This window comes from Varroa destructor, unplaced genomic scaffold (genome assembly GCF_002443255.2).
Source record: "Varroa destructor unplaced genomic scaffold, Vdes_3.0 BEIS01000005.1, whole genome shotgun sequence".
Classification (NCBI taxonomy): Eukaryota; Metazoa; Arthropoda; class Arachnida; order Mesostigmata; family Varroidae; genus Varroa; species Varroa destructor.
Window position 1 is genome coordinate 27,221,480 of NW_019211458.1, and position 18,625 is coordinate 27,240,104.

Genomic DNA, 18,625 nt, shown 5'->3' on the forward strand with positions numbered 1-18,625 from the left:
TATATATATATAGGAAGATAGAGAGAGAGAGAGAGAGTGAGTTTTGGTTTTATACCCATAGTTTTCATCTAGACCAATAACCAATGATTTCACTGAAAGAAATGATATTACCGAGATTGTTTTTTTTTTGGAATTGTCTCCGTTATCATAGATTTCGGTAAATCAGTTGGCAAAGTGATGTATCTTTAGTGACGAAGGTGACCGTCCAAGTGCAAAAATTTAAGAGCACATAAGATGTTGAGGATTACCATTGATTGATATTCCTCTAAAATCGCTAGATTTAATACAGTTGTCTACAGTGATTTTGAATGATTCAATGACTCTGAAAATATCCATATGGTGCAAAAAGAAAGTTACCGTTAATCAACTAACTGCGCAGGTACTACCGTCCAGTTTTATACGATTTTTCCAGCTCTTTCCTGTAATACACACGAACCGAGGGTATGTATAATTTATAACATGGAATAGATGCGGTTATTGAGAGCAACCTAATGGTTTAATTTTAGAAATGGGTATCAAAAGATGGTAACAATAGGCTAGGACCGCTCACAGGATCTACACATAATTCATAATGATGCTAAATTGTCTTGCTCCAATTACTGTGTGTGAGGTCCTATTACCCTGAACGTAATCCCAGCTTCGGGGGAAGGCAGATTTTTAATCGCGCTATAAATATGACCGATACGCTACGTTGGCCGTGATACACCTCCTGTAGTTGATCGAACCTAGTTAATATAACTGTTAATACTCAATGATCAAGAAGAAAGAAGCAGAAGAGATTAATTAATATCTAAATATTCGAAGGTTAGTTTAATGCTGCCGGTGGAGGAAGACAGGCAGGCTTGTCCTACTTAGTCATCGTCATACGCTGATGCTGTCATCTCTGGCTGCCGTATGTCCGTAGAGTCTGCCGGCCTTTTTTCAACAGCCGCTTCGTCATAGCACTTCATTGATCTTTTTGATATAAAAGAAGAGTATGCGAGAATTTGCCGTTCAATCGCTAATGAACGGGACGCTGCTGTCTGTACAAACATCAACAACAATCGCTGCATCGATGACGATAATATGTTGTAGACATGTTATAATCGAATGGATTCTCTGTGCCAGCGGCTGGACTTGATACGTATTATATATATATATATATATATATTTTTCCTTTGATTTGCTATTCGAGCAATCATTTTTATTGTGAAGATACTGTACCAAGTATGGGGCGTGGACGGCAACAGCAGTCTGATGCAGCAGAGATAAGAGGTAACAATGAAAATAGGAATCGCCCAGTTTATGTAAAAGCGACACGGTTCGCTGAGCGATATGAAAAAAAAATACGTGTGAACGAACGTGTCCGTATTCGACGGAAAGATTCGGATGTCGTACTGACTTGCATGATAAATGAAAATTCGAGAAAAGCTTCGATCCCAGAATGACCTTCACACCAGTGACCAGTTAGCTGCGATGCCCCTTTTGCTTTCGTAGAGCTAACTGTAAGCGTCCCTTTTTTGGTTTTCTTCGAATCGATAATATACCATTCGGCTTACGAGGGCCGCCGGCAGATTTAAGGTAGATCGACAACCGATTTTTACTTTCTATAGGAAACCCAGTGTGTAAATTTTATTGTACACCTTCTACATTAGTGTAACCTCATACATCGTCTGAAAACCCGCAAATATTAGATCGTCTAATATGACCCTGGCGTTTCGCCTATAGAGTCTGACATCTGTTGAGGTATAATTTACCTACTGTAGGAACTATCTCGTTTGCGAGCGTAAATAGGATATAAATGCTTCTGTGAGCACGCGGCAACGTGCACCAGCCTCAGCTTTCCAGCACGATGCGGGTTTGCATTACTTAATGTCAGGATTGGACTGCTACTGGCGTCTTTTATTGCCTACGTTGCTGTAGACTTCCACAAATGTAACGTCCTGATCACTCCGTAAAATACGGCACACTAAGAACTAAAGTCTAGCAACGTCTAGTTTATAAGATCACTGCCTAATGCTTGTCCGTCGCATTTTTTGGTATTCATCAATGTGTCCTTCCTATCACTTCTCGTCCGTGTATCTGTCCATATACAGCTCTATCTTGTCACACAGTCAGCCACAATCTCGGCAAAATATTGGCATCTGAGTGACTCCGGCTTTTTTTATTGCACAGTATATTGTGTAAAAGCAAACTTCAAATGAGATCCCGTCTGTGTGCATTTGTTGTTCTGTCCTGTGAGAACGGCAAGAGGACAACAGCGACAAAAGGCTATCTCCCCCATATATATAGGCATGCACACATACATACCCTTCCATGATATAGAACGTTAGAATAAAGTGAATTTTTTGAGGGCGCGGTTCCTTATTTTTCGTCTTGTTAAACTTCAAAGTTATCTTCCGCAACACTTTGTCACCGTTTATCGGCCAATGTCTTCCTATCAGCCAAGTTGGTTTCACAATGACTTTGTATTGATGATAAGGCTCTCGCACAACCGTCAGCAGCACAGACATAACACGCCCTTCAATTGACTGTAAATGCAAGTGAGAGGAGACGACACTTAGTTTAATAAAACTCCCCTTGATTTTCTCTATTTTTGTTTATCACATCGGCCCGCCACCACTTCCTTCCTTCAATCCCACTGCTTGGCGGTCAAGCTATCGGCTTTGTGGGACGCTAGCGACCAAGCTACGAGTGACGGAGGCACACAGAAAACAATGAAGATACTGACAGCATTACTAAACCTAACCGACTATCCCATATCGTCAAAATCATGAGACCAAGCCAACGATCGAAAAGTAACTTGACAAGCGACAGTTTGCTACAGTGCATAAACGACAGTATCTATTTATCAATATGAATCAAACAGATAGAAAGAAAATACGGTAGAAGAGGCACGAACCCCTTGTCCTTTCCCCTGACCTCACGTTAAGCTGTACGGTCGGACAAGTCGAATTGTAACATCAATCACGTGAAGAATTCTGAAAAAAAAAGATATTAAAAATAGGTTAAGTTACTTTTTTGTTTCTATTTGGCATTTGATCGCTGCTCCTCTCTACAATGTGTTGTTGCTGGAAAAAAATAAGCGGGGGCTACTTATATTTTTATTAAATAAATATACTATCCTTTTTAATTTAATTCGTGACCGATATTTAACGGGTATGCTCACGGCGCCGTCGCTGTTATTGCGTATATTGTAGCGATAGGTTTTTAGTTTAGTAGTTAGTTAGTTAGTTAGTTAGCGTTTCTATATTACTCACACGTTTGTCATCATTTTTTTTCTATTGCCTTGATGCGTGTCTCTTTTCCCATAGCCTTAGCCAGCGACTATATCTTGATTGGTTTGATACGACAGCAAATTAGGCCGTCAATGGACAAGCCAAAAGACTGTCCTTGCAGGGCAAAATGCTGTTACCACGATGAATTGCGGAAATCATTTCACTGTCCATCCAACAGGAAGCGTCTGCTCATATTATCCATTCAACTTTGGCTTTTTGGTTTGCTCCTACAAACTGCTATGGTAACACAATGGACGAGTTTCTATGCCACGACGATCAGCATTTCTAACATGTGTCGTTAGTCGCCGGCGGTATTAATCATAGAACAGTATACAAGTGGCCCCTAGGGTATTTTGCTACTAAATCAACATGGAAAAACGGTTGTCCGCGTGTATCCTATGGGAAAATGATATAATTATACAATAATATATAGCATACGGATCGAAACCGCACCTCCGAAGCCCACATTCTTTATCCAGTCAATATACTGGCTGAGTTCTATTGTTGACCTCCAACAGCAGATACATACCCAGGCGACTGTCTATCCTTTACGATACTCTGTTACGTATTCCTTTATCAGTGTAGTAACAGTGAGCAGATCTGTCGTTACATGGACCGTCCATATAGTGATGAACACACATATGAGCTCGATGTGATCAACGGTTCTATGGCACGGCTACCGCGCTTTGAAGGTGTCATCGTGAAAACACACGTGAAAAGCACATGGCTGGTCCATTGTATAGAATAGAGCAGAGAAGACACAGTACATCAGAACATTATGTATCCCTCCTAATAATTTCTCTATCCAAGCTCGCTTTCTTGAAATATTCGGCCTTCGGTCTACACAGTCTAACGAGCCTTACGTAGGGCACAGACTAGGATTGATAGAAGGAGACAAAAGAGAAAGATGTTCCTTCGCTGTAAGTCGAGCACCCTAATAAGGGCACCCACAGACGGCCAAAAGTTCCTAAAGCGGTGCAGGCGCATATGGTATAGCCAGCAACTTCGGCGTCGGCGGCTACCGGTAACAGCACAAGCCTGATGCGGCCGAGCAGCAAAAAACAGGACACTAGTCAACGCTGAAAAAACTATCTCCCGCAAAGACGATCACAGATATTCTAACAACAGCAGTGACTAATTACCGTAACCCATACTCTCCGCTGCTGTCTGTTGCTGCAGCAGCAGCAGGCAGACCTATCGGCCTGACTGTATTATCCAGGCAATTCATAAGTGATAGTTACTTCTTTAACTTGCTAACTTTCTTTTGCGGATGGCCTAACCTAACTAGTTGACCTATTGGTAGCGGCTCATCGTAGTTCAGTAGTAGAGTTTCATAAAATCATGTGGTAAAGCTGATAGTTGAATGGGCAGAAATTAGGACTAATTTTACTCGAAGCGGCCGAGCCTAAACAGATACCGGATTAATACCTACGTTAGGAACAATTTCTCTGTAGTTAATCTTCTGCCGCCGCCGCCGCCGCCGCCGCTGCCGCCGTCGCGACGAGAAGCAGTTGTTTTATGCTAGCTACGGAAAGACTATAGAAGACCCGTTCGAAAACAGCTAACAGAACACAGGGTCGTGCGCAGCGATATTGATAGTCTGAGTGTGATGTACATGTGTCGAAATCAGCCCGTGTGCGTGCGTATCTAACGCATGTAGAGCATGCTTCAGCGTTGCTTATGGTTTCTTTTTTTTTTTTTTACAGCCAAACTAGTGAGGCATCAGGTGGGAATGTCAACGGTTTTTTCTTTTAACGTAGTTGGTGCCTGCCTATCAGTTTTGTTGTTTGTCGTTGTCCTTTTCCCTCGTTTACTTCGGTCCTTTTCTCTCAATTGCTTCGCGTATCATCCGTTGCTAATCTTGCTTTATCCCTGAAAAACGCTGCCGTGCGCTGGGAAACAAAAATGAACTTTCGATGTTGATTTGGACGATAACAACAGCACCAGCAGGGTCTCGAGGTGGTCCGACGTTAAACCACTGCCTAGGGTTTAGCGCCTCAATACATCCAAAGCACATGGATGAATATATAATAATACTATACTTACGCATCATTATATCATATGTGTCTAACGATAATATCGCACAGTCATTAGCGAAGACGCGACGAAGGTCAAACCAGTGTAGCTGAATAACGCAAAAATAAACCCCAATACAGATGCGTTATCTCCTCTGCTTAGTTGTAATGACGCTTGTGCGTGGCGCTCGAAGACCGGTAACTACTGCTGAATACACCAAACAATTAAGCTACCTGATTTATGCTGTATTCAGCTAAGCTAAGTTAAGCTGAACTGGAAGTTTGTAAGTTATAACGTTTTCACACGCGGACAGCAATGGCAGCCAACACATAGTCGCCGTTTTACTTCTAGTTGCAACGAGCTTCCTGCCTTTCCCAGGGTCCCGACTCAAGTGAAAAACATTTAGTGCAGTTGATAGCAGCGACGTCCACGATGACACGTAACAACGTAACGCCACGATGATTTCAGCTTGCGAAGATCAACTGCTACCGCTAATGCGAGATGCTGATTAGCAGCAGCAGAAGCAAAAGTAGGAGCAACAGTAACAACAACAACAAAAGATTAACTTTTTTTTCGCTAACTAGAGCGGAACATTTTCCGATTATATTTACAACACGATGGCAGAGAGCGCTGCTGTCGCAACGATGCCTCTATCCGTTTCGAAGTACCGGCTGGTACTGGCCTTAGCACCAAAAGAAACTCGTCGGTTTGCCACGTCACTCTGTGAGTCGCTAGTTTGGCTCTAAACAATTAATAGTTCGTAATAATTCCAAATGGAACGGTCTTTTCTTTCAGGGCAAGTGAAAGCGGTGGCGATAGTGACTACGCTGGCTGTAACATCGGGCTGTTTTTTTTCCTTATCTGAATCAATTGAATTAGTTTTGTCCACAAATCAGTGTCATCTAGACAACAAAGCTAGAGCTTTTACAGATTTCCAGCGGCAGTCGTGTCTTTTGTAATTCTTGTATTCTTCACCGCCAGTGTGGCAGAAGTTTCCCATTGGACGGTGTTGTTTTGTCAAATAGTATCCATTCAGTCGTAGCTTCTAGTATATATATATATATATATATATATAAAGTAACGTGTGCGGTTTGATAGGGTATCTACTCTAGTGGCGCCTGAATCGGGCCTAAAAAAAAAACAACGCTAATTAGCAAATCAATCGTTTCCGATAAAACTTATTTTACAAATCTATTAGCTAAGTATAGCCACGCTCAATGCCACATTGACTTGTTTTGTCTTTAGTAGCTGCCCCATCTGGTATATAAACTTCGCTCATTTATGTAAATTGTGCAGTGGTAGTAGTTAGATATTCTTGGCAGCATTCTGACAGAGATGGCGCGATCATGTGGCGAAGAAGCGACGAAAGTAAGCCAACTATTTCAATCAAACAGAAAAGAACCGAACCGTCATTTAGAGAACATGGAAAATCTTACGCTTTATTTGTATCATTATTAATATCAGTACTTGGAAAACATTGTTGTACCTATTATGTGTACAGTGTACAGTGTGTGGCTGCTTGAAATTACGGCCGGCGTTCGGGCTCTCGTTGTTATCTACCCGTACATTTTCGAGGTTTACAACCCAGTAGAGTCAGCTCTTAATGCGTATTAGAGAAGGCAATTAGTGGCCTACTTTTTGTCAATTTGTCAGAAAAGAGAAAAATTTACGTGCCAGAACGTCGTGCTTCATGACTAAAGACAAGACTTAGTAGCTAAAATAAGAGATTTGAGGAATAGTGTATTTACCTAATGTTCTGTATATTGGTGGAACGTAACCATACAAAAGTTGCACTTTGAATTTTGTTCACGCAAGTATTTTTCTATTTGAAATAGGATTTCCTGTTTGAGTTGTTACACTTAATGAATTTGCTCTGTTTCCCTTTAACTGGTACGTTTGAGAAGCGCTGTTTCATTCACTGATCATCTACCGATCCTCACGCGGTTTCTAGCACATCAAGCTGGCTATCACCTCTATTTTATCAAGAAGCTTTAAGCTATGCGTACACCGTGGTACAATGGTGAAGAGCAATGCTGAACATGTCCCTAGCAAATAACCAGTAGCAATGAGTTATCCCTGGCCTCTCAGGATCACAGCATTTAGTACTTCAGTTGTTCACACATGAGCACTCGTTGAAGTATGATAGATTCACGCTTGGCAACTGATGTACGGCATGCGCTTTCTATAAGATGATGAATTTTGTGAAAATCCGCTTAACTGCGGTTAGCTACACGTCAGAGTATGCGCTCACATCGACACATATCATGTCCTCCCTCCCATATTGGTTTGAAAGCTTTAAGGCCTAAAATCTTCTACCTGTAACGATGTTTAGGCTGTACCATTGAAGAACCCGATCCGCTTTACATTGTGCTTATTGAAATCTATGCCTTGTTATGTCGTCCGCTCTCGTTGACGATAAACGCGCATTAGCTTGCAATCGGAAGCGAGTAAACACCAAAACTAAGCATGTTTAAGTGTCGTCGATCGAATGTATCCGCTCCGAATATATGGGATTTTTCTACAATTACTGAATGCTATTTTAGTATTTATTATGCTGATACGATGGTTGAAGTTTAGCCGGCCGGAGAACAATATCCGGCTCATCACAATATCGCTCTTTATCCTGATTTTCGCTCTCGTAAATTCTTGAAGCGACTGACTGCAATGAATGAATGAATCAAGCGGGCGAAGAGTGTCTTACTTGGATTTTTTCCATTGACTACGTTTTTGAAGACAGCAACGCCACTCAGCACGAAACGGTCTTCGAGGAGGTCTTCTTGTCCTTGATCTGTGGGCCGCAAACTGGGACTTAGCGGCTTTGTAGCAATCCGTTTCGCTGCACTGGCGATCAAAGGGGTCTAGATAAACAGTAGCGAGTCTTCAGCAGTGGTCGGCCGAGTAAGCAAGCCGAATACTTAACACAGCTAGCGAAGAAATGATATTGTGATGATTGTAAAATGCAAACTAGGGTATTGAAAATTGTGCACTTTCGAGCCGGAGACCCGCACCGCGCTCATATGGACTGGGGTAATCATACAGAGGATGATGCAAATGACTGTGATAATTTTTTACAATCAGAAAATCAATCGTCTGCTGTAAGCCTCGGCTCGAAAGATGACGCTGTTTCTAGTGTGATGATGATCAGCTCGATAGAACACTGTCGCTGCCCTTTAAGCAGAGTCGTAATGGTAGTTAAGATAGATTCGGTGTAAATGGCTTTGAAGGACATGTTTTGTTTGTAAAACATGGCGCTCAACGTAACAATATTACCCTGAAATTAATTGTCATCACTGCCCATCTAGTATGCTTGTTCAGGCAAGTCAATTTCAACCTACACAGTCGATGACGTTTTGGGAAAAATGACAAAAACGTGAATTATCTTTCCGATCCCCGACGTTATAATGACGCATTAGAAAATCGACGCCTAGTTAACACGCGGTCCATTCAGCACGAAACAGTATACGAATAAAAGCAAGCACGATGCATCAGAGTTCACGGGAAGTTCATATCGATTCATCATACCGTACAACTGATAATAGGAAGAGAATGTAGCGTAGCATCAATATGCAAACGTCCTCAAATGCGATAGGTTCTTAGAGTTTGAGATCCGGCGCTACTACCACCATTGCTTCGCTTCCTTTGGCCGGATCCTCGTTACGAACAACCGCAGCGCAATGATCTCCGACAGAAAACAGAATTCGCAGAATAAGGACAACACTCAGATTGGCCGGCACGCGTCCAGCCTGTGCGTTTCCATCTAGTTAAGATCCATCAAACTCAATGCAGTTTCTAGTACTCCACTAGCAGTAGCAGCAACAGTTGTTGTGCCTGCGGCAGCCGTCCTTCTGGTAGCAATAATACGGTAGAATCGGATTTCTTCAATCAGTCGTAGTTCTGTTTAGCCTCTGGCTGATCAGTCTAAGTATGCTTTGACAGGCAGGCAGGCAGACAGCCAGGAAGGCTGGCACGAGACAAGCACAACACAAGCCCTGTATGGAGGGAACTTAGGTGCCACTTGTTGGCGCAAGCGAGAAACCCACAAATCTATGTTTAATGTGTACGCTTACATGCGTATGATATCGAAGGTTTGTATGCACATCGACAGTGGAAAGAATCTATATGATGCAGCGTGTGTCAATAATAGCACCAGCCACCGCGGTGGCTTCGAGTGTCCGTTCGATTCAGCCATCTTCCCTGAGCAGAGAAACGAGTTCGACTCGCTGCATCCGTCCATATTGGACTGAAAGCCTGGCACAGAATGGCCGCCAAATAAGAGACGGCGACACCGGAGACGACACCATTGAGTGAGTGTACCGAAAGACAGTGAAAAGATTCGAACATCTAAGAAGATCCGAGAAGATGAGGATCCGGCCTTTCCGCTCTTCGGCGTTTTCTTCCTAAAACAGCAGATGGCATATGGCGCTTCTACGTCCTAAAGTTCGCAGGCCACCGCTGTCGCCAAACAGTCAAGGGCCTGTCAACCCACGCCTTCCGAGTTGCTACCCCTTTTCACTGTGATGATTCTGGAGGAGCTTATTGTGGGATGTTAGTAGTGGAAGATTCAACCCCACGAGCCCCCTGGCAACAACAGTAACGTCATCCGCCGACGATATCAAGACGACCAAACCCCACTTTAAGTTACGAACGGCAGGATCTAGAGGGCTTCGGCCTGCCTGGTTGCTTTCTGCTACTATCTGAGTCCCGACTCGAAGAAGAATATGTTATAAACAGTAAAGGTAAACGTTATCAATAACCCCCTAAAGTTGAAGTGAAACATCATCCATTCTGAAAATGTATATGAACCGCAACAGGAAAGGAAGAATATTTAGAGAGAGAGAGAGAGAGAGAGAGAGAGAGAGAGGGTGGGGGAGGGGTTAAAACTGCCGTTCATAAAATTTGTTCCCAAATGATAGATAAAACTTCGATAATGAAGTGAGTTGTACTGCGTAGTGATGTCGTTTTCTTTTAGTTTGGCATAGCTTTTTGTCTGTTATCCAATACAGACTTGTGCTATAGTTCGCGTAATCCATAATAGTCGTTATATTTGGTTTTGTTTTTGTAATTCCCTTTTATTTCAAGGGTATGATCTGCATAGCGCTTACAGCGAACGCTAATAAAAAATTAGATAAAACAAAACTGATATAGAGTAACCACGGTCCAACAGTACAAATTTTGCGAAGCACACATGAAGCTATGTCAACGAAACTGGCTAAAAACTATCTGATCGATTGTTAAAGCTAGGTCAAGATCATTCATCGTACTAATAGTACGGTACCAGATCGTTTCCGGAACAATATTTCACTTGTAGAAATCGAGTACTGCCATCAATGAACTGTTTTAAGCTCCCTTTGTCTTCCATCATCTATTATTTACGCCATGTGGCATCGAACGCGCGCAGTCAGCGCCGCCTTTAACCAACGTAACGGGTCCAACACGAAAAACGACAGACAACAGCAACCCATAATTGTGGTTCAACTAAAGTTGGTTAACGGTGGGTAGCCTTGATCTCAATTAGTGAGACCATTGTCGCCCCATTCATCTAAGAGACTGGCCATTCCCCCTTCCGCTCTCAACAACGAACCCCGTTCACCATCCAGTCGGCGACTAAAGTGGCTGGTCACCAAGTCCGGCGTTGAACCTCGGCGTTGAACCTACATATCTGAAGAAGATCCTCAATTGGGAAGCAGTTCTCGCGCATGAACACTATATAAATACGTGTATACATATGTGTGTGTCTCTGTAGCCACTGATGGTGGCAGGTTTCGTCACGATCGTCGTTTCAGCTTCTGCTGTTTCGACATGATTAACTACTCAGGCTTTTGGATCTATTGGGACCAGCAGCAGCAGAATCAGATGTAGGAGCTATCGTTGTTGTAGCTAGGCTAGGTCTTGCGTTGCGGCGCTACATGGCTATAAATACATGATGTCCTATATCGTGAATGGTGGATAGTTGCTGTAATCTGCCTGGTGCAAAAAACCTAAATGCGGTGCGATAGGAGAATCGGTGTAAGAACAATTCATGTTTAACCGAGTCTTGCCGAATGGGCAGCCAGCCACGGCCATTGATCTAATCTAGCAGCAAGCGAACGACAGCCGGACATCGAATTTTACCGGTGTACATATGACGAGCACGCGGGCAACCATACGCATCTATTTGTCTATACCTAACAAAGGACCAATCGGTGTACAATGAGTGTGGAGGCTCGGAGTCCTATTTATTCTACGTTCGGCAAGAAGAACGCACGAGACTGCCACGAACTCCGTGCAGCTGCACGTATGAGTCTTATTTCTCATAGTCTGGTTCGTAGACGATTGTCGATGCAATCATTCTGACCTGCTGTCAGTTGACGGCAAATTGTTTTTACCACAATCATGGATTTTTCTAGGTTTTTTTTTTTCGTACTGTTAGCACTTTTGATTTCTCTACCTTTGTTTGTTAACAACTATCGATCTGGACGCACGAGCACTATTATCACTGGTGTTTTTCATAAGCCTTAACAGCCACCTCATCATTTTCTTTGTGGCTCGCTCCTTTGGCAACAAAAACTCGACGCGATTTCCTGGCCAAATTCACTTCTGATTCCCCGCATTTCTTATGCGCTCACTTTTGCCTTCCTTTTCCACTGATACAAGTATTGCTGCTGGTGCTGCTGCTATGACCATTTGTGCTACCGCCAGTACCGCAGTCGGCGGTCACGGGATGGCAGTAAATCTTATAGCAGCTGTGGTTCGGCCGCAAGCTTCTCCTTATTCCTCTCTTCTCTTTTCTTTGTCTGCGACAGAATCGGTGGCGGCATCGGGTATAGCAGGGGTTGTTGTTACTGTAGCCAGCGCTTGAACGCTAAAAGGATCCGCAACCGATTGAAGCAAACCGCGGTCGGTCCAGCCAATAGAGTCAAGCCAGGCGGAAGGCGTGTGCTCTCCGTCGCGACACATGATCACTGAATGGGGGAGCGTATTGAAGAGGTCCATCCGCAATGAATACGTAGTGACGGTTCGTTTGAATCTATTGTAAATTTCCGTGATTGGCTAAAGAAAAAGGAAATACTGATGACGAGTGCATAGGACAATTCACTGCAGTTGGACACTTCGGATTATTTTAGCTCGCGCCTTTTACCTGTTTTTTATGACGAATCCCGCAGGCATTAAAAGAAAGATGCCTAAATTAGCGCTTCTTTCACTGATCTGCGCTATGGTTTGATTTGGCGCAGTCACTATTGAGCCACAATTACGAAGCTCCCTTGTGATTAAACGGTGATTTTCACTAATATAGCGGGTATTCTGCGACCACCGCTTGGAAAGCTAGAAGGATCTTGGTTTTTCTCATAAAACAGCTCTTGGCAGTTAGTTACTCTTTCAGCATTGCAATATATGATACGTGTAATCGGGTTGTCCATTCATTCTGCTTAGGCCTTCGACCCCCGGTATTGACCTCCTTTCGTTCTCCATCCGCCTATATATATATATATATGTATAACAGTAACCGACGGATGCTTTGACAAAAAATTAAGTGACATAAATCTCGCGGCGGCTTGAAAAAGCTACCGCATGCAGCATACATCGATATACTCGTAAAAAGAGGTTAGAGATGTCTATGTATAGGGCTGCGTATCTATGCATATATCTGTGATACATGGACGGATGCAGCAAACCTACGGTATAATGACCGTGCACGAAAAAGGCCTCTATAAATATGTTTCATAATGTCTGTCATGGGTTTGAAAATGTTCTCTCAGAACCAGTTGCTTGCCAGTGCAGTGAATTGGAAGTTTAGGCCTCAATTCGTTTTTATTAAAACGATTTTTAAAGCGTTCTCATTTAAAAACAAGTGAGTCCTCACCGGCACTTCACATTTTTTCAACTAATATGTCTAAACATGATTAATTACATGATGCATAAGGCGCATGGAAAAAGAAGGACAGAGGAAAATATACTTTAATCTACTGCCAAAAAGTTAAAAGTCATAGTTTTAGTGAGAGTTCTCACTCAGTTTTGTTTAGTAGTAAGTGTGTGTTTTGTGGAAGTCCACTATTTTTTAAAAACGAGCCAAATAGAAACAACATTATTCCAAGTGTTAATTAGCGGAACGGTTCCCATGAAACCGCCTGACAGCGAGCTGGGTCATGCCCTCGTGGTAGTCTCGAAAGGGCAGACGAGACCTTTTGGCGGCCTCGACCACTCATTCACCAGCTGTAGTCAACCCCATTGTTTAAGTTTCTTCCTTCAGCGATCAGCTTCAAGCGCTTCCCTTCTCCAGGTTCAAGACGAAACCTAAGGGAAGCCCGTTGCTAATGGGCTAATTACCAATCTACACAGTAAGTCGTCTACATGACGTGAGCCTATCCTACAAACAAACAAACAAACAAACAAGAGGCTATCCTTAATTCGGGACTAAACTAGTCGCTGGCACTTAGCTGACGCGTTGCCTATCGCAAAAATAACACATGCGGACTATACCGCAGAGTCGAATGGGCCAGCGCAAACTTTTGGGAACTTAGCCTAGCTAAGCAGACAAAAAAGTTCTAACGACAGCTGTCAAGGTTATTTAAGTTATTATAGCTGACTAGAGGTAATCCTAAATGGCAAAAAGTATTTGCTATATATCAGTATAATGGTGAATTATAAAATCCGGGCATTAACTAAAACGAATCTTAATAAATATGGTCTCCCCAATTATTGCACGGGTCGCTTATTGAGAGTTGTTAATTGCTTAGAATTTAAACAATGCAGTCAGGTACAAGCTACTAGCCTTTAGAGAATTCTCCCAATCTTTGTAAAATCTGATGATCCATTGAAGTCATTTACTTATAATAGTAATTTTCATTTCTACTGTATATAGCATCAATTGTTTGTTGGAGCCGGTGTATATTTGTCTACGGATTAGATAAACGTCTCAAAATAATGTTGATACCAATTATCTAGTCGTTATTTTACTTCGGATCGCTGATTTGGCGTCACGATTTGTTAGGTGGCCTAACCTATAAGTTCCAGTGTGTCCATCTGGTGTACGGTGGGTACGGTGCTTATATACAGCAATGTTATAGCATAGGAACTTCTTGTTTGTTCTTTCAATGTGTTTTATGTATATCGTCGCTGTAGTTGTCGTACGGTCCTCATCAATGGACTAATCCCATCTGAAACCGTCAGAGCTTCGAACAAATAACTTCATGGGCACCCCCAGCGCTCACTCCGTCTCCACCGGCGCAGGAGTAGAAAAGCGGCGACGCTCGAAGAATACTAACATACATGTACAGAGTCTGGTGTTGTCAACAGTCATCGAACTCTCGATTCTGTACTTGCTCCAGTGTACATCTTATGATCTGCTTCTGTACTGATTTCTGCGTCTGTGGTAAACTGCGCGGGCCAATAGTCTGGGTGTCTGCGTATATGATGACGTTGGTCTTCCTTTATAGCACGAACCTGTCTCTCATGGTTGTTCGTTGCCGTTGTCTGCTGATCATTACGCCTAGACGACTGCAGCGAATCGCCGTTTCCGCAAAAGCACAACAAGTACAGATATATATATATATATACAAGCGACAGAAGCGTAGAACAGAACCCTAGCGGCCGAGCGAGCGACTGGCGTTTTACTACACAGAATGTGATAAGCATGGAGAAGCTGATACGGCCAGAAGTGGTAAGTCCGATATCCAGATCGACATCGCTACACATCAGGATTGTACACCCACGCACGGTGGCAGTGACACTACGGGTCGGCAATCGAATTCGTCGTCTGCGATGGCGGTGCTCTACGTTCAGGAGAAACTGTGTGGTGTGACTATCTAGATAAGAAAGCAGCGAAAAAGAAGATCTGACAACAAACGCCTTGACGACATTGTCCGCTCTCGAAGATCGCTGTGAGAGAACAACATTCAGAAATAGAATTGGCCGGTGACGACAAAAACCAACTAGAGTGATTCGATCAGTGAGGCAATGTCGCGTATAAATGACTGTTACCTTGTGGCCAAATGAACGATTGCGAATTTCAGGTGGACATCGGATGCCTGAACTTATCTATTGTTAATCATAGAAAAAAAACGAGAGAAATCAATACATAGCCAACGATTAATCACGACCGCTTTAGATCTATTCTGACTAGGACGTTGACGCCCGCGACAGCGGCGTCGACTATTTCGAAAACAGAATGATCATGATCTTGCTGGCGAAAAAATGCCGGGAGAATTTCTTAGCTTTCAGTTGTTTTTTAGCTGTCTTTTTGAGTCTTGCCGCATCTTCTAGATGAGGCGAACTAACTGCGTATTGTCTTAGACGTGTGGGAAGGTACCCTTAAGTGAGCGAGTTTGCGCTAGCTTTGCGTCAGCGCTTATTACAGCAAAATATATAGGAAAACTCACGATTTTTTTTTTCAATAAATGAAGCACTGATAAGGACTCGACGAGCGTGAAGATGAAGTGAGGAATGCCTTTATAAAAGATGGCCAGAAATATTTTAGAAAAGTCCCACTCATCGATTAGTAGTTATACGATTAGTTCTATTGCCTATAGGAAGTTCTAGGTAACTGTTATAACAGCTTTATTGGAGCGTGTAGCTTTTACCTTGTAGTCAAATGACACAATACAAGGTAATGAGGGATATAATCAAATTCCTGCGTGTTGAAGTATACCGTGCATATATATATATATATATATATATCGTGACTTGGTCTAAATCAACGCCTGTCCCACGTTCTAGCCGTTAACTTGTCATTCTAGTATCAGTGGTTACCAAATCTCTATAGTGGCAAGTCCACGATCCGCCAGTAAAGCTAAGTCAAACTATAGCTCATTTTTACCTAGCGTGATTAATTTATACTAAAACCTATATTTTATAATATACAAAACAAGACAAAAATAGAGCTATAGTGGAAAAGTAAGTACGTTTCCAGTGAGGAAAAAATGTTTGCTGTAATTAAAATAAAACACACATTACAAACACTGACATTTGAATCAACATCTTCTTTGATGGAAAATTATTTTTTGTTCAGACTAGAAGTTTAGCTGTAACATTTTTTTCACTGTTTTCGAACTTCCTCTTTGGTCCACCCTATAATAAGATATAAAAGAGTAAAAAGATTAGGATGCAGACATCATTATATTAATTCTACATTTCACGACACTTAAGCTCTTATTATTATTAATAAATACTCTGACTATATAAAAATGGTGAAACAATAATTTTCTTTCCCTTTTAATTTCTATTTAGTCTTTATATGTCGAGACATACCCCCCATCCTCCTCCCCCCCAAAAAAAAACCATAGACCTCCATCGAACACTAACCAATTGAACGAACGACTCATGGGCCGTTACACGACGCGCTTGCCGCCACCTGGCGGCACAGCGGCTTAACTTCCGTATGAGGTTGGGCCTTGTCTGAGTTGGAATGCGATAGCCTGTGAGTTCGGTTAGCCTATTCCTTCCACGTCTAACCGTACACACATATATATAGCTACTGGTCGCTTGTGCGTTCTCCCACAGTCGATGCACATAGATGTTGTAAGCATTCATCGTATAGTCACTACTCACGCGTTTTCTGCAACCGTTGTGGCACTGAGTGCCGGAACGGATGTCCCTGCAGTTACTCGAAGGCACATACGCTACTGGCAATAGGCGTCCAGCGCGAAAGCAATTGCGTGCCGCTTCCGAACGAAACGGTCAAAAGGGACGGGTAGAAAGCGGTAGTAAAAGTGCCAGCGGCAAGTTTCTGCGACATGAGAGCAGCCTCAATTGTTGAAGCGTTGTGATGTCGTCGTTACTGCTGGGGGCTGACTGGTTCTCATAACTCCGCCTGTATATGTGTATAAAATATATGAAGTGCTTCACACGACAGTCGTTTCCTGCGTTTCGAATTGGCTTGCGGCCAGGCGCTGGTTAGGCCAAGGCCCTTGTAGCACCCACCTTAGGTAAAATATCGAAAAATACACAGAGCGCCTGGCCTGGACTATGTGCAGAGGTGGCCAAAAGTAGTCTCATAGTTGAGTACGCTCTGTGTATACCTGCGGCTAGGAAAGACAGGCTTGTCATTGAAAACAGACGCTTGTACATTTGTAATGACCGTTTTTCGGCCCAACTGTAGACCAACGACTCTCTTCGCCTTTCGTGTACCTTAATCAGGATAATAATGTGACACGAATATATGAGAATAAATAATATGGAGATTGAGATGATGTACCCTAAATGCCAGATCAGTATAGCAACAATGAGTAGCGAAAACCAATCGTCAGCCATCATCCTGCCTCAAGTGGATGTCTTGATTGAAGCCAACATTCGTAAACATCATCTCGTACTTGAAGTAAATGTCATTATAATAGCGGCCGTATCACTAATGCTGTGCAATGTTTTCTAAAAGAAACGTCCGGATAAGCTACAGCGGGCCAGGAACGATGGACACGATGCTCGATTTATGATAAATAGATTCGAAACCAAGGTGTACCATATTAATAAATACTATTGATCTTCTTCTACACGTTAAAACGGTCGGCACCAGTGTGGTGAAGGCGCTGAAAGCTGCCTCGCTACTTTGTGACTCAAGATCTTCTGAGTGTTTTTCTACGAAGAATGGCAGTCACATAGAATGGCACCGCTTGAGTGCCAAAGCAGTACCGTACGATTACTGCTAAACAAACGCCTTTTTGCGAAAGCTATCAATGTATTTCGTACACGCTTCTATCACCGTCATAGATTTGTCCATATAGTCGATACGTCCGCGCACCTTTTCCACGAACAATACGCGCTCGCTTACAGAACGCCTTATATAGTTTACCGAACAAATATTGAGTACGTTTGATATATACAGCGACATCTGAAATATACGTTATAGCGTACCGCTAATTCTCTGCACTATTTCAGCGGTATATTTATTATCATTAAACTCGACGTTATTTTGCAAAATGTCCACGATGTTTTACTAGACACTGGGGACGAGATTATTCAGGCCCCGAAGTACACAGATCAGAAATGATGCCAAAAAAGTAGAACTATCTAATCTCGCTACTGGATTGTTTATATGGACAATATGAATATAATGTGCTATGTTTTTGTAACCGCATCCACCGTCTGTAGGAAAGATAATGCGCTCAGCCCATGAATACCTCGGATTTATGCAGTGCAGCGATAACCGAATCTAAATAATTTGCTGATAGTTATGTACGGACGAGTCCCCTGCGATACTCTTAACAAAACTTGTCTGAAACAAGTGCTGCCGGTAAATCGGGGCAGTCAGAATTTACTGTTAAAAATCCAAGACGCGTCCAAGTAACATCCATTTTGTTTCGATCTCGTATCTCGCGCTAACAGCTTCGAACCGAATACCTGACTGAAGTGAACATTTACAGCTCATTCTGCACATTTCTCTG

General features: G+C 42.7%; 1 protein-coding gene and 1 long non-coding RNA gene across 6 annotated transcripts in view; one reads left to right on the top strand and one right to left on the bottom strand.

Moving 5' to 3' along the window:
- The window catches only part of LOC111251466 (uncharacterized), an 11,597-nt gene extending 5,307 nt beyond the window's left edge, over nucleotides 1–6,290 (bottom strand). For 2 of the 4 annotated variants that reach the window (XR_015328523.1, XR_015328521.1), the window contains exons 1-5: nucleotides 3,240–6,290; nucleotides 2,882–2,960; nucleotides 2,290–2,510; nucleotides 621–709; nucleotides 358–419 (exon numbers count right to left, since the gene is read on the bottom strand). This is a non-coding gene — a long non-coding RNA (uncharacterized LOC111251466). The remainder of the gene's footprint in view (nucleotides 1–357; nucleotides 420–620; nucleotides 710–2,289; nucleotides 2,511–2,881; nucleotides 2,961–3,239) is intronic. The other 2 variants (XR_015328522.1, XR_002673792.2) reach the window with 1 other exon arrangement.
- Nucleotides 6,291–6,873: 583 nt separating this feature from the next.
- The window catches only part of LOC111251100 (uncharacterized), an 88,168-nt gene continuing 76,416 nt past the window's right edge, over nucleotides 6,874–18,625 (top strand). For both annotated transcript variants that reach the window (XR_015328501.1, XR_015328502.1), the window contains exon 1: nucleotides 6,874–11,573. The gene's annotated coding sequence lies outside the window, so the exon portion shown is untranslated. The remainder of the gene's footprint in view (nucleotides 11,574–18,625) is intronic.